This window comes from Manacus vitellinus, unplaced genomic scaffold, assembly GCF_001715985.3.
Source record: "Manacus vitellinus isolate BGI_N305 unplaced genomic scaffold, ASM171598v3 scaffold_3_pilon, whole genome shotgun sequence".
NCBI classification, from domain to species: domain Eukaryota; kingdom Metazoa; phylum Chordata; class Aves; order Passeriformes; family Pipridae; genus Manacus; species Manacus vitellinus.
Window position 1 is genome coordinate 16,949,940 of NW_021940535.1, and position 11,126 is coordinate 16,961,065.

The window sequence follows — 11,126 nt, forward strand, 5'->3', positions numbered from 1 at the left end:
CCCAGGAGCCGGCTGTGATGATGGCTCTCCTAGTTGCTGCCTCCAGCATGGCACAAAGCAACATGTAGAAGGTAATGACCATGCTGTGATGAGCACTATAGATGATCAGGTCAACCCAATGGTATTGAAAACTCATTAAACTTTTATATTCTTGTTATATCACTAGCATACACTTATTATATAAATACAATATTCCCCCCGATAAACAGCCAGTTCTTTCTGCTGTATTTATTTGGCACAGCCGAAAGTCCAGAGCTTAAAGGTACTGCAATGCATCAATGGATGATAAATGGTTACAAGAGTTCATAAGCACACAGTACACTTGAAACAAAATTGAAACAGTTTCTACTAGAAAATGAGAGTTTATCATGGATCTGCAGGTAACCGGTTCTCCCCCTCTACTTCACTTTCGTAAGAACCCATGTAAGAGAAGAAGAACGATCAGAGGGCTGGAGCACCTCTCCTCTAAGAGAGGTTGTTCAGCCAGGAGAAGAGTAGGTTCCAAGGACACTTTAGAGCAGTCTTCCAGTACCTAAAGGGAGCTACAACAGAGTCTCAGAGGGACTATTCACAAGAACATGCAGTGACAGGACAAGGGGTGACAACTTTAAACTGAAAGAGGGAAGGTTTAGATCAGATATTAGGAAGAAATTCTTTGCTGTGACAGTAATGAGGCACTGGACCAGGTTGCCCAGAGAGGTTGTGGATGCCCCATCTCTGGAAGTGCTCAAGGCCAGATGTGATAGGGCTTTGATAAATCTGATGTAGTGGAAGATGTCCCTGCCCATGACAGGGGATCGGGACTAGATGATATTTAAGGTCCCTTCCAATCCAAACACTTGTATGATTCCATGTTTTCCTTACTTGAACAAAAGTATTTGAAACAGTTTGGATCCAACAAGCAAAAGAATGAACTGCAAAAACGGTCTCTCAGCATGTGTTAGAAACTGTGACAAGACGTGATGAACATATGGGTAGTAGGGTAGCATAGCTACACACTGCACAACTTAGTGCTGTAGCTCGTCAGGTAACCACCACTTATGCAAAGTCCCAGCATCTTTCATGAGAGTGAAACCTCTTGAAGGCTTTTGCCTTGCACAGTATTTTATCATAGCCAAGAACTGAGGAGCAATTTCAATTTGGCTTTAAAAAAAAAAAAAAAAAGATAAATAACTGCAAACAAAGGAAGTGTATGAAAGCTACATGACAGATAAATGGGACTTTTATAATATTGCATATTGTAAAGTTTGCCAGAATGTGTTGAAAGAAGAGTCAGTGTCCTGGTTAAATCACATCCTGCTGCAGCTGTCCAACTGTACAGCTAAAATATTCATATTAATTCCATTAAACAATTAGAGAATGAAATCCAAAATATTATTACAAGTATGTTGGCTTGGGACAGTCTTTTTTCAGATTTAATAACAGTAGATACAGTACTCTCAAATTCAAAGGGTGAAGAATTTTTTTTGTGGATATTCACACCCTGGAGGCCACATAGCGGCTGTCCTATGGAAATCCTACAAAAATCTAAACTTTACTACACATTTCTGACAGACATTTTAGAAAAAAAAAAAGGAAGGATATTTTGGTAGTTATGGAGCTGGTCTGACATTTAGAGGACCTCAATTTAATTTCTGTGTCTGCCAGACTTCCCTTCATAATTCCAGGCAAAGTAAATAGTTTTCCTTTCCCTAGTTTCTCGTCCTTAAAATGGGAAAGGCTGTTTAAGTATCTGAGTCGTGCAAGTTTTAAAAGAGGAAAAAAATATTCTTTTTTTCTGTCTTTTTATTTTTTCCTCAGATAGAAATTCACCTAAAAGCTCCATCTTCCACAGGTCTTGATTGTATTCTGCTTATTTCTTGAAATCAACAAAACACACTATTTATAGGTAACAGACCTTATATGTTGCAGGTCTTTATGTCATTGGAGAGCCTTCTATTTTAAAAATCCTTCTCTGTGATAAGACAAGATATAGAAGAACGAACACAGGGGGAGTTAATAAACAAAATTCATTCATGGTTCATTACTTCAAATAACTTTGCTATATAAATAGTCTACTCATCTAATAATGGCCTCAATTAACATTTAATTATCACACAATGCATTTGTAATGTACTGAAGGCATTTAAAGTTCTGCATGAATATCACTATTGTTGACGTACTAGAAGTGCCATAACTTACAAGAGAAGTACAGACATACTTTCCACTTGATTAAAAATTTTCTAGTCTTTTCCCACCCTCCTTCTCTATTAGGTATCCTTGTCTTAGAAGGATTGAAAGAAAAGACACTTTACTATATGTGGAAGCTCTCAACCTGCTGGCTGATGATGACCATCAGCCTTGCTTTTGAAATCCTTAAGTACACTAGTGCAGCACTGCTACAGAGGAGAAAGAGGTCCCTGTGATTTTGTTGAGAAAGCAACTGATGAGAACTCACTGTGTAAGTGCATGAGTCAATCCTTTTTACAAGGCAGAACAAAACAAGTTTTCCAGAGATAACCCTGCTCCCATTAGCTAAAAAAAAAAAACAAAAAACAACAAAACAAAACAAAAAAAACCCAAACACTTGAGGACAAGACCAAAGCAACAGTGGAAGACTTTCTGACATTACGTGAACATTCCAACAGCAGCGTGCAGTACAAGAATGGTTGTGATACTTGTAACTTGGTAGATCTAAACGTCGTGAAAGCCCTACCCTCACTTCTCTATCTTATTGTTTTCCAAGCTAATGCATTCTTCTCTGGCACAGAAAATTCAGAAGTTAACTGTGAAAGAGTATCTTTCTAATGTGATTGCTTTTATCCTGCAACACAATAACCGAGTATTGATGACACAATAACTCACTCAATTACTCAAACACCAATAAAACACATTCTAACAATGACTTCCGCATTCATGGTGTCATTGTAGCAAGTGACTCGAGTACACACAGGTAATTTTTGTCCCATGAGTTTGACCTGAATCCTAATGAAATTAACTGCTAGAAGAACGCAAGCCAGTACAAGCCACTAGCTTTCAAAGCATGCTGCAAAACCTGCTGAAAAAGTCAACACGTGCTTCCCCTAGAAGACAGAAAGGAGGAAGGCCAGAAAGCTCCTGGAAATCTAAAATGGACCTCATTGTGCTTTGATAGTGAAGTGATGGAATAAATAAATTAAAAAAAAAAAAAATAAGAGTTAGCATAAGACAGAGATCTAAATATAAAATCCTGCCAACACCCATTATCCTCAAAACATATTTTAGGTCATGATAGGACTTCTGCCTGTGGGTTCATCTAAGGACCACAGGCAGAAATAATTCAAGAAATATGAAAAGAAAATAATTCAAGAAAAATGAAATATGTAAAAAATAAAGCTGCTTCTCAGCTATTATTTTCCTCACAAGTATTGTCTTATTTTAAATTTATTGTTAATACAGTATGTTAGCAGTTGTCCTTAATAAGCACTGCATACCTCGAAGAAAACTGCATACACTGACAAAGATGCTTCTAGTTTTGCACAACACATGGCTTTTTTATACGGTATGTTCTCACTTGAAAACTACTCCCTCACAAAATGAAAATTCAGCAGAATCTCTAATAGCTTTCATATTTCAGTCTAATAGGTAGCATGGCATTGCACTGCCACCCACCTTTGCTACAATATTGCACAGCACATTTAACAGACATTTGCTTCCTTCACTCAGTCCTTATGTGCAGCTTCTGCAGGACCTTAGTATTAGCATTTAACAGAGTCTATGAGCATAAAGCACATTTATGAACACCTGTTAGAACATTTTATTTGCCTTAAGAGTTTTATTATAACTGTTAAATTTTCTTGCTATGCTTTATGGGCCAAATCATGGTCCAGTTTTAGCCTCAACTGCCATTGACTTCAACAGGAAGCAGATTTTATTGTATGTGGGTTTCCATATGAAATCAATACAGTTTTAAACAAAATGGGATCACTGGTAAGCACAGTAGTAGATAGAAAAAACTGGCACATAGCAGCTTTAAAAATCCACTGAACCCAGTCTTGAAATGCTATTAAAAACAATTAACAAAATAAATCCCACACTCACAAGTCTGTAACCTTCACACTGCAATACAAAACCTGACTGACTGAGACCAGAAGTACAAGGCATGCAGGTATCCCACCCACAAATGGCTTGGTGGGATGTATTACCATCAACTACTCCCTCTCAGATCACTCTCTAATGCTGCTGTCACCAAAATTTGGTCCTCTGTATTAAAGCCATCAAAGGCCACAATGCAGACATGTCAGCATCAGTCTGCTTCCCTGACACATCCAGACAGCCACAGCCCTCTTCAACAGTGCAAGACACTCTGGAACAAACTGTGCAGAGCCAGAAGTCGTAGTTGGGGAACAACAATCCAAGCTAGATGTTGCAGAGGAAGCCATGCCCTGAGTCTGACTGTTCTGAAGATATTCTCCACAACTGTTCCTCTTTGACAGTTTTACCATCATTACTGGAGATGTTCATAACACCCCTGTGAAACTGAATGAAACTACATAGAAACAAGCAACACAGCTGCTCATAGGTTAGAAAAAGAGAATAACAGAGGACTCCAGGAAGTCTAAATGGAACTCGTTTAAGAAAATTTGATCTCATTTGAAAATACATAGAGTTTACTTTGACCATTGCTTTAACAGTCCAAAAATAGTAAGATAAGACAGCTAGAAAACAATAGACAATATGGCAATGCCACATCTGTTTCACAAAAGCGTGACAGTAGATGCTCAATTCAATGCATACTATTAAGCCCCCCAAAATTTAAGCAATTATCAAAATGAAATTATAGACACAATGATGAATGATGACAAATGAAATGTTAACAGATCTAGCACCATACAAAAAAAAAATATTGATTTTCTCTGATTACTGCTTAGGTGATAAGGGTGTATGAGGTCCTAGTTGCCTGCTTGCTCTAGATTTTATTAATGCTCCAATATCAGACACCCAATTTGGAAATCAATGCTTACTTCATCATTTTTCTCTGAAGGATCCTATTATTCACAATTGATTTAACAGAAATGAAAGGCTTACCATTAACAAGACCCAGCTGCTGACACTTCTCAGATGAATTATTGAACTTCTGAAAGTGAATTAACTTAACCATCACCAAGACTTATTGTCTGATGTTTCTTATACCAAAGTAAGTATATTTATAATTATAGAACCAAGTAGTAGAAAGTAGCTTCTTTGCCACCTTCCTTCAACACCACCATACACACCAAGTAAAAACTAAGCTTTGTAAAGGTATAAATATGAGTTATGCGCCAAATCCGGTAAGTCTCCAGTTACAGCTTAGTCTCTAACTGCCTTTTTACACCCTGAATCTTCATCTTCTTTCTAAAACTCATAGATACTGGTCATTTCAGGCTTCAGAAAAAGGAAATCCAATTTATGGCAAGTTACATCTTCCGTCAATGAGATTACTACAGTCAAGGATCCCTAGGGCTGACCATGTCCTGCCAGAAAGCCTACAGAAGACTATTATTAATTCCCTTTAGGTATAAAATGAAGATCCATCTTATGAATTGAGAATAAAGTAGCAAATATTAGACAATTTCAAGCAGAAGCAGTACTATGATTCCATCCCAAAAGCAGTATAAATGTACAAAACAGAAAGCCTATGTTTAAAACTTGCTACCTGAGCAAAGGGGCTATCTGCTCAGAACATATATCCATCATGCCCATTTTCCATGTCTAAGAAGGACTATGCATCGCCCAAGGTGAATTCGTTCCTCAAATAAGAGCTTTTGCTCTGCAGATTACAAACTGATCAGAGGTTTGGTACTAGGAAACAACAGGTTTGGAAGGGCAGTCCATCAGACCGGTCCCTGTTTTATAATCCTATGAATTATCAGCTTCACCCTCAAACGCTACCCTAGCGGGTACACTGCTCATAATGCTCTTTACAAATCATCATTGAGAAGTGACGATAAAAACCTTGAATGTCACTATAAAAACGTTGGATGTCACTATAACACTGTTCAGTTACACTGATCTACAAACAACTTACTGTCAAGTGCACAGAAGGTTGTGCTAAGCAATATACTATCCTTCAGCCAGGGACAGCAGGACCACAGCTGCCTGATGATGCATTGAGAACAACTGTTCAGTTGTCAAAACAAGTGAACATTTCAGGTTTTACTAGATTTTTTTCTAATCTGTACTATCTGGCTGAATATGCTTTCAAAATGCTAGAATGGCAACTGCTTTCTCATCCTTGCAGAGTTCAGCTCGATTATACTTACCTCTGGCAACTGCTCTGAACACTTAAGCTCAAGACCAAGTTAAGACTCCAGGTAAAACACTCAGGAAGTCTTCTGAATTAATAACATAATTTTTTGCCTCCTTTTTATTGTGGAATGGTGAGATAACATATCTGTTCTGTCTTTTTCACACAAGCTGAAAGTCAACAACTGTCCAAAATCACTAGAGCCTCTTCTCAAAGCCCTCAATGGATTTGAGTGCTTTCACACTGCTGGAGGCAAAACACCTGGGCCTTTTCTTACCAGGGTTAGTATCTGAGGAAGGTACTCCTAGAGCAAACCAATCACTTCTTGAATACTGTATTTCTCCTTCCCAACCCTCTCCATCTGTTTTAACCCCTATCTTACTGAAACTAACTTTAAAATTCTGCTTTGGTCATTGGACAAACACTTTAAAAATTAAAGAAAATGGAAAGGAAAGAAGACTGACAGACAGAGCCTCCAAGCTCCTACATCTTACCATATTGAAAAAACAGACAAAAATAACATAATTATGATTATTTTAAAAATATTTAGGTGCCCAATTTTTTTGGTCTGCCTCTTCTCTACAGAATAGCACTTTTGAAATGGAAGCTGGCTGGCCATAACTTAAATCCGGTTAAATTTGGTATCTGCATAAAACATATCTCAGCAAGTAGGTTATAACTACTTTTTTAAAAAAGACATGGACATTGGCAGATTTCCTGCCTTTTTTACACTCATTTCTTCCAGTGTTTCCCACATTGCGAAATAACTCTTAATGCTATAAAGACAGAGCAGATTGCAAAATTGGTCCTAGTGGTTCCAATGGGAGTAACGTGGTCAGAATTTGGCATTCAATGAAGTTTCCATTTCTACATAGGTTTCATTTATTTTTCAGTTTAAAAATAAGACCATATTTTGGCATGTAACTAGAGCTGCTCCTACAACTCAAAAGAAATAACACTGCTGGCAAGCCTCAAAGCTGTTCCGAGACAAACTGTGTTGGCAGAACTTTTTCTAAAAGTTCTTTTTGACTAGAGGCAGAATTCAACACCAGCATAAATGGGAGAAACTTCACTGAAAACAGTTATGTTACACAAAGTTTATGTAATGCAAATATATTTAGCTGACATGGAATTTAAAGTCTGATGAACGGATTCTGTTTATCTTCTACATGTACATAATAGCTTAGCACCAAACTCTATAATCATTCTTCTGTGAATACTGTTCTTCCTCCTACAGAAATGGTACTGTGCTATTTACAAAGTACGCGGCCACGCCACACTTTTTTTAACATAAGTTATCCAATTAGGATGTGATCAAATTGAAGTTGCAAGATCTATATTTCTGCATCAATTACAGGCGCAGAAGAAAATAACATAAATCTGACATTTCACAACTTCTGAGGGTTTGATTTTGCAACCTACTTTCTAAAATACCTTTTTTGCATGACATACCCAAGGCTTTTTCAGAGCATGAATGCGTTAACCAATGTGCAGTAGCGCTTTGACAACACAGACCACAGCAAGATTTGATTCTCAACTCCACCACAGCCCAGACAATGATAAAACCATTCAGGTACCCTAACAAAGGTGTCCATGCCCTTGAATATCCAGGATATAGCTGGATGATGGATGTGACAAAGTACTTACAAGGAAACCTGCACTATTTTAGATCAGCTGTTAAAAGCAACTGAATTGAGTTCTTCTTGCCAGAGAGAGAGAAAAAGCTGTGTGACAGTGATATCAGGCTGCTGAGGTAAGCTTAGGGGTTTGAGGAAAGGGTCACAGTAACGCCCTCTTTTTTTACCTCCTTCCTGGGAAATGCAGATTGTGCTTGCTGTGAAAGCAGAGTGGGCAACAGGAGCATTAAATCAGCTACTGCAGGTAGGCTTCAGCAGATAAGTGGAAGCATGGTAACTGAAAATCTAGCACTTTGCAAAAGATAGTGTTCCTTCCCTTCTTTAGTGGTTGTGTGATCCCAGATTTGGGAAGCTAACAATTTTGTCAAGGTGACCCCTTTTTCCTGAGGAATCCAATTTGGAAAAGATAACCTGATTTCTAGATTTTCATTTCTTTAACAAATCCATATCTTAAGATTAAGAACTTAAATTTTAATTTCATTGATTTTGAAAAGAAAAAGGCATCTTCATTGTTCGAGAATTATCATCTTCTCTAATATTGAGATCTGCTACAAATAAAGGAGGTGAGAGACCAGCTGAAATTCTAAATCCAAGTTCTAAGCACATCTTGCTTACCCTACATTTGACTTGACCTTAAATGTAGTTGTTTGAGTATTGCATTGAAAATCTTCAGTGTTTTGTTTGCCTTTTTTGTCAAACTGTGTTTTTTTTAACCTGTTATACTGTTACTAAAGAAACAAATGACAAAGAAACGTAGACTGGATTTATTTACCTGAAGATCCTTAAGAACTTGTATCCAATGTACCATAACTCACGAACTGCTTCAAATAATTCCACTAAGCATATGGACTAGATGACCTTTAAAGGTCCTTTCCAATTCAAACTATTCTATTATTCGCAACACTTGACTGTAAAAGTCAGTCTGCCTACATATCTTTTCAATAAAATGTAACACTTAATATGTTTATTGACTTAAAACAATTCAACAAAAAGAAAGCTGTGGTGATACTCATGCTCACACCACAAATTAATACAATTAATATGACCACCAGTGTAATTAATACATTGACCAGATAAGTAGAGTTAGAGCTTCAAATCAACCAGAGCTCTCACTGAGAATAAGTTACACAAAATTTGAAGTATAGTTTGCCTATAAATTGGTGTCACAAAAATCATCAGATCTTCAGAAATGTAGGGTCAATTTGCCACCAACTATAGGAAGACATATTATATATCTTTTTATTTCCACTGTAGAAATAATGTACTACAGGTATTTCAGAAAGACTTTGATTTTTGGAAACAAGCACACTCTTTCCATACATTACTAAGTCTAGCAGAGCACACTTCTATTTAGGCTAAATCATGCCTTACAGGACACGGTTAGGAGTAGGAAAGGAGGACATGCAAGTGGCACTTTAGACATACTGCCAGTGCAAAGCTGCCAAAAGCACACAGCGGGGAGCATGTTTTGGCTATCATAAACAGAATAAGCATGCACTCCTTAACCACTGCCAGCTGGCATTTGTTTCCAAATACAGAATGCTCACTAGGCAGTTTGGAGACTGGACATCCTCCTAACTTTAACTATACTCCCATAAAAATGCGTTGCTGAGATACCTCATTAACCATGCCTGTCTCCTAGCTGACTGCCAAACGAGAAAGACTGAATGACACAGAAAAATCATAAATTTCTCCCTATGCACAAAAAAGTACTTAAAGTATATCCTAACATACTCTAGCACTTATAGCAAGAGAGATTTTAAGAGTGTTGGAAGAAACTTCTGCCAGCACTTCAAAAAGAAGAAATACTGTCACTCTCTATTATACATAGATAGAAAAAGTGAAATCCAGAGACACAGAGTAGCAAGAAAACACAGCAATGAACAGAAAGAGTGGCTAGCATTGTGATTATAAACTATCATGTTTAATACAACCTCTAGCAATCCTCACAACAGACGCTCCCTGCTTTATGTACCGGGGCAGATTTGTGGGTAGAAGATTAATGTCCCCCTCCATCTGCTAATGACTATATAGGTCCCCTGGGCTTTGCATCAAGGGTACTTTGCCCTTAGGATGAAACAAAAAATGGGAATTTGTGTTCATTGCTACATGGGTTTCCTATTTCCAGCAACACTCACAATTGCTAAATGTGTATTATTTCAACTTTATCTAATGAAAATGGATTTTATCATGGTAGTTCAAGTGTGATTCCAAGTGGATTTTCAAAGACATCAGTTAAAAGGAGAACAAACAAACAAGGGGACACTTTTCACTTTCAAAGTGCTTTCCTGACACACACAGCCTGCATCGATATTTGTCCTGTAAGTGCTCTATTCATTAACTTTTCACTATAGTTTCAAAGTGACTTCGCTCTTTTGGATTTCCCTTTCTCTGTTGCTGATAGCCTGCTGTTATAGACCAAGCAACTTGGAGAGGAGAAATGTACCAGAGACTGCCATGCAAAGGAGAGGGCACTAATTAAAGTCTTCATTTCCTTCAGAGGATTCTGTAAGTGGATTTTAACTTACCCCTGTTAACTGTACCTTTGCTCCTGAGAACTGGAGGCAAGTCAGATGGAGCTTGATACCAGCATAGTCTTCATGGACCTAAGCCAGTTTGACATTCTGGAAGAATACAGGGAAAGAGCAGTTACAAAGTAAAGTTCTGAAGGAGTAAGGCAAACATACTCATCACCAGAACAATGATTCTCAGGGCAAAATCAGAGGATCTTAATGTTATTTCCAATATCCACAAATGAGAAATCAAAAGCAGAGCGTTTCTTCACTAAAGTCTCCGAATGTGGTGTCTCAGGTTCATGATGTGCTTCCTTTCTTCCTTTTCCCACCCCTCAATTGCAACACTGACCTCCTCCTCAGTTTCATCTGAAGGAAGAAATAGTTGTCCATGCCAAAATTCCCTGTGAGCACCCAAGGGAATTCCAGGGACAGTCAACAGTGTTTACATTATCACCAAGCACATGCAATTAACTTCCCCCAGTTTACCCAACTTAACTTTGAACGAAGCTGCAACACCTTTGCATCTGAACCATCAACACAAGAAAATTCTACCCCCTTTTTAAGAACAGGAAATGTGATTTCAGTAACATGGCCTCTACCGATCATTTTGATCTAACTGGGCACTGTTTCTGTCAACTCATTCCTGCCTAACAAGAAAAGTAGGACAAGAGAGAAAGTAGTCAAGAAGGGAAAAGAGAAAAATGAAAGGAATTGCTCTGTACTGCCTTT

The 11,126-nt window shown here is 37.8% G+C and overlaps 1 protein-coding gene across 2 annotated transcripts in view; it reads right to left on the reverse strand.

The window, feature by feature from the left end:
* Positions 1-10,507, reverse strand: part of RARB (retinoic acid receptor beta) — a 320,609-nt gene extending 310,102 nt beyond the window's left edge. Inside the window, exon 1 of one of the 2 annotated variants that reach the window (XM_018075372.2) lies at positions 10,425-10,507. The gene's annotated coding sequence lies outside the window, so the exon portion shown is untranslated. Of the gene's footprint in view, positions 1-10,409 lie in introns of both variants that reach the window. The other variant, XM_008923724.3, reaches the window with a different exon arrangement.
* Positions 10,508-11,126: the final 619 nt, after the last annotated feature.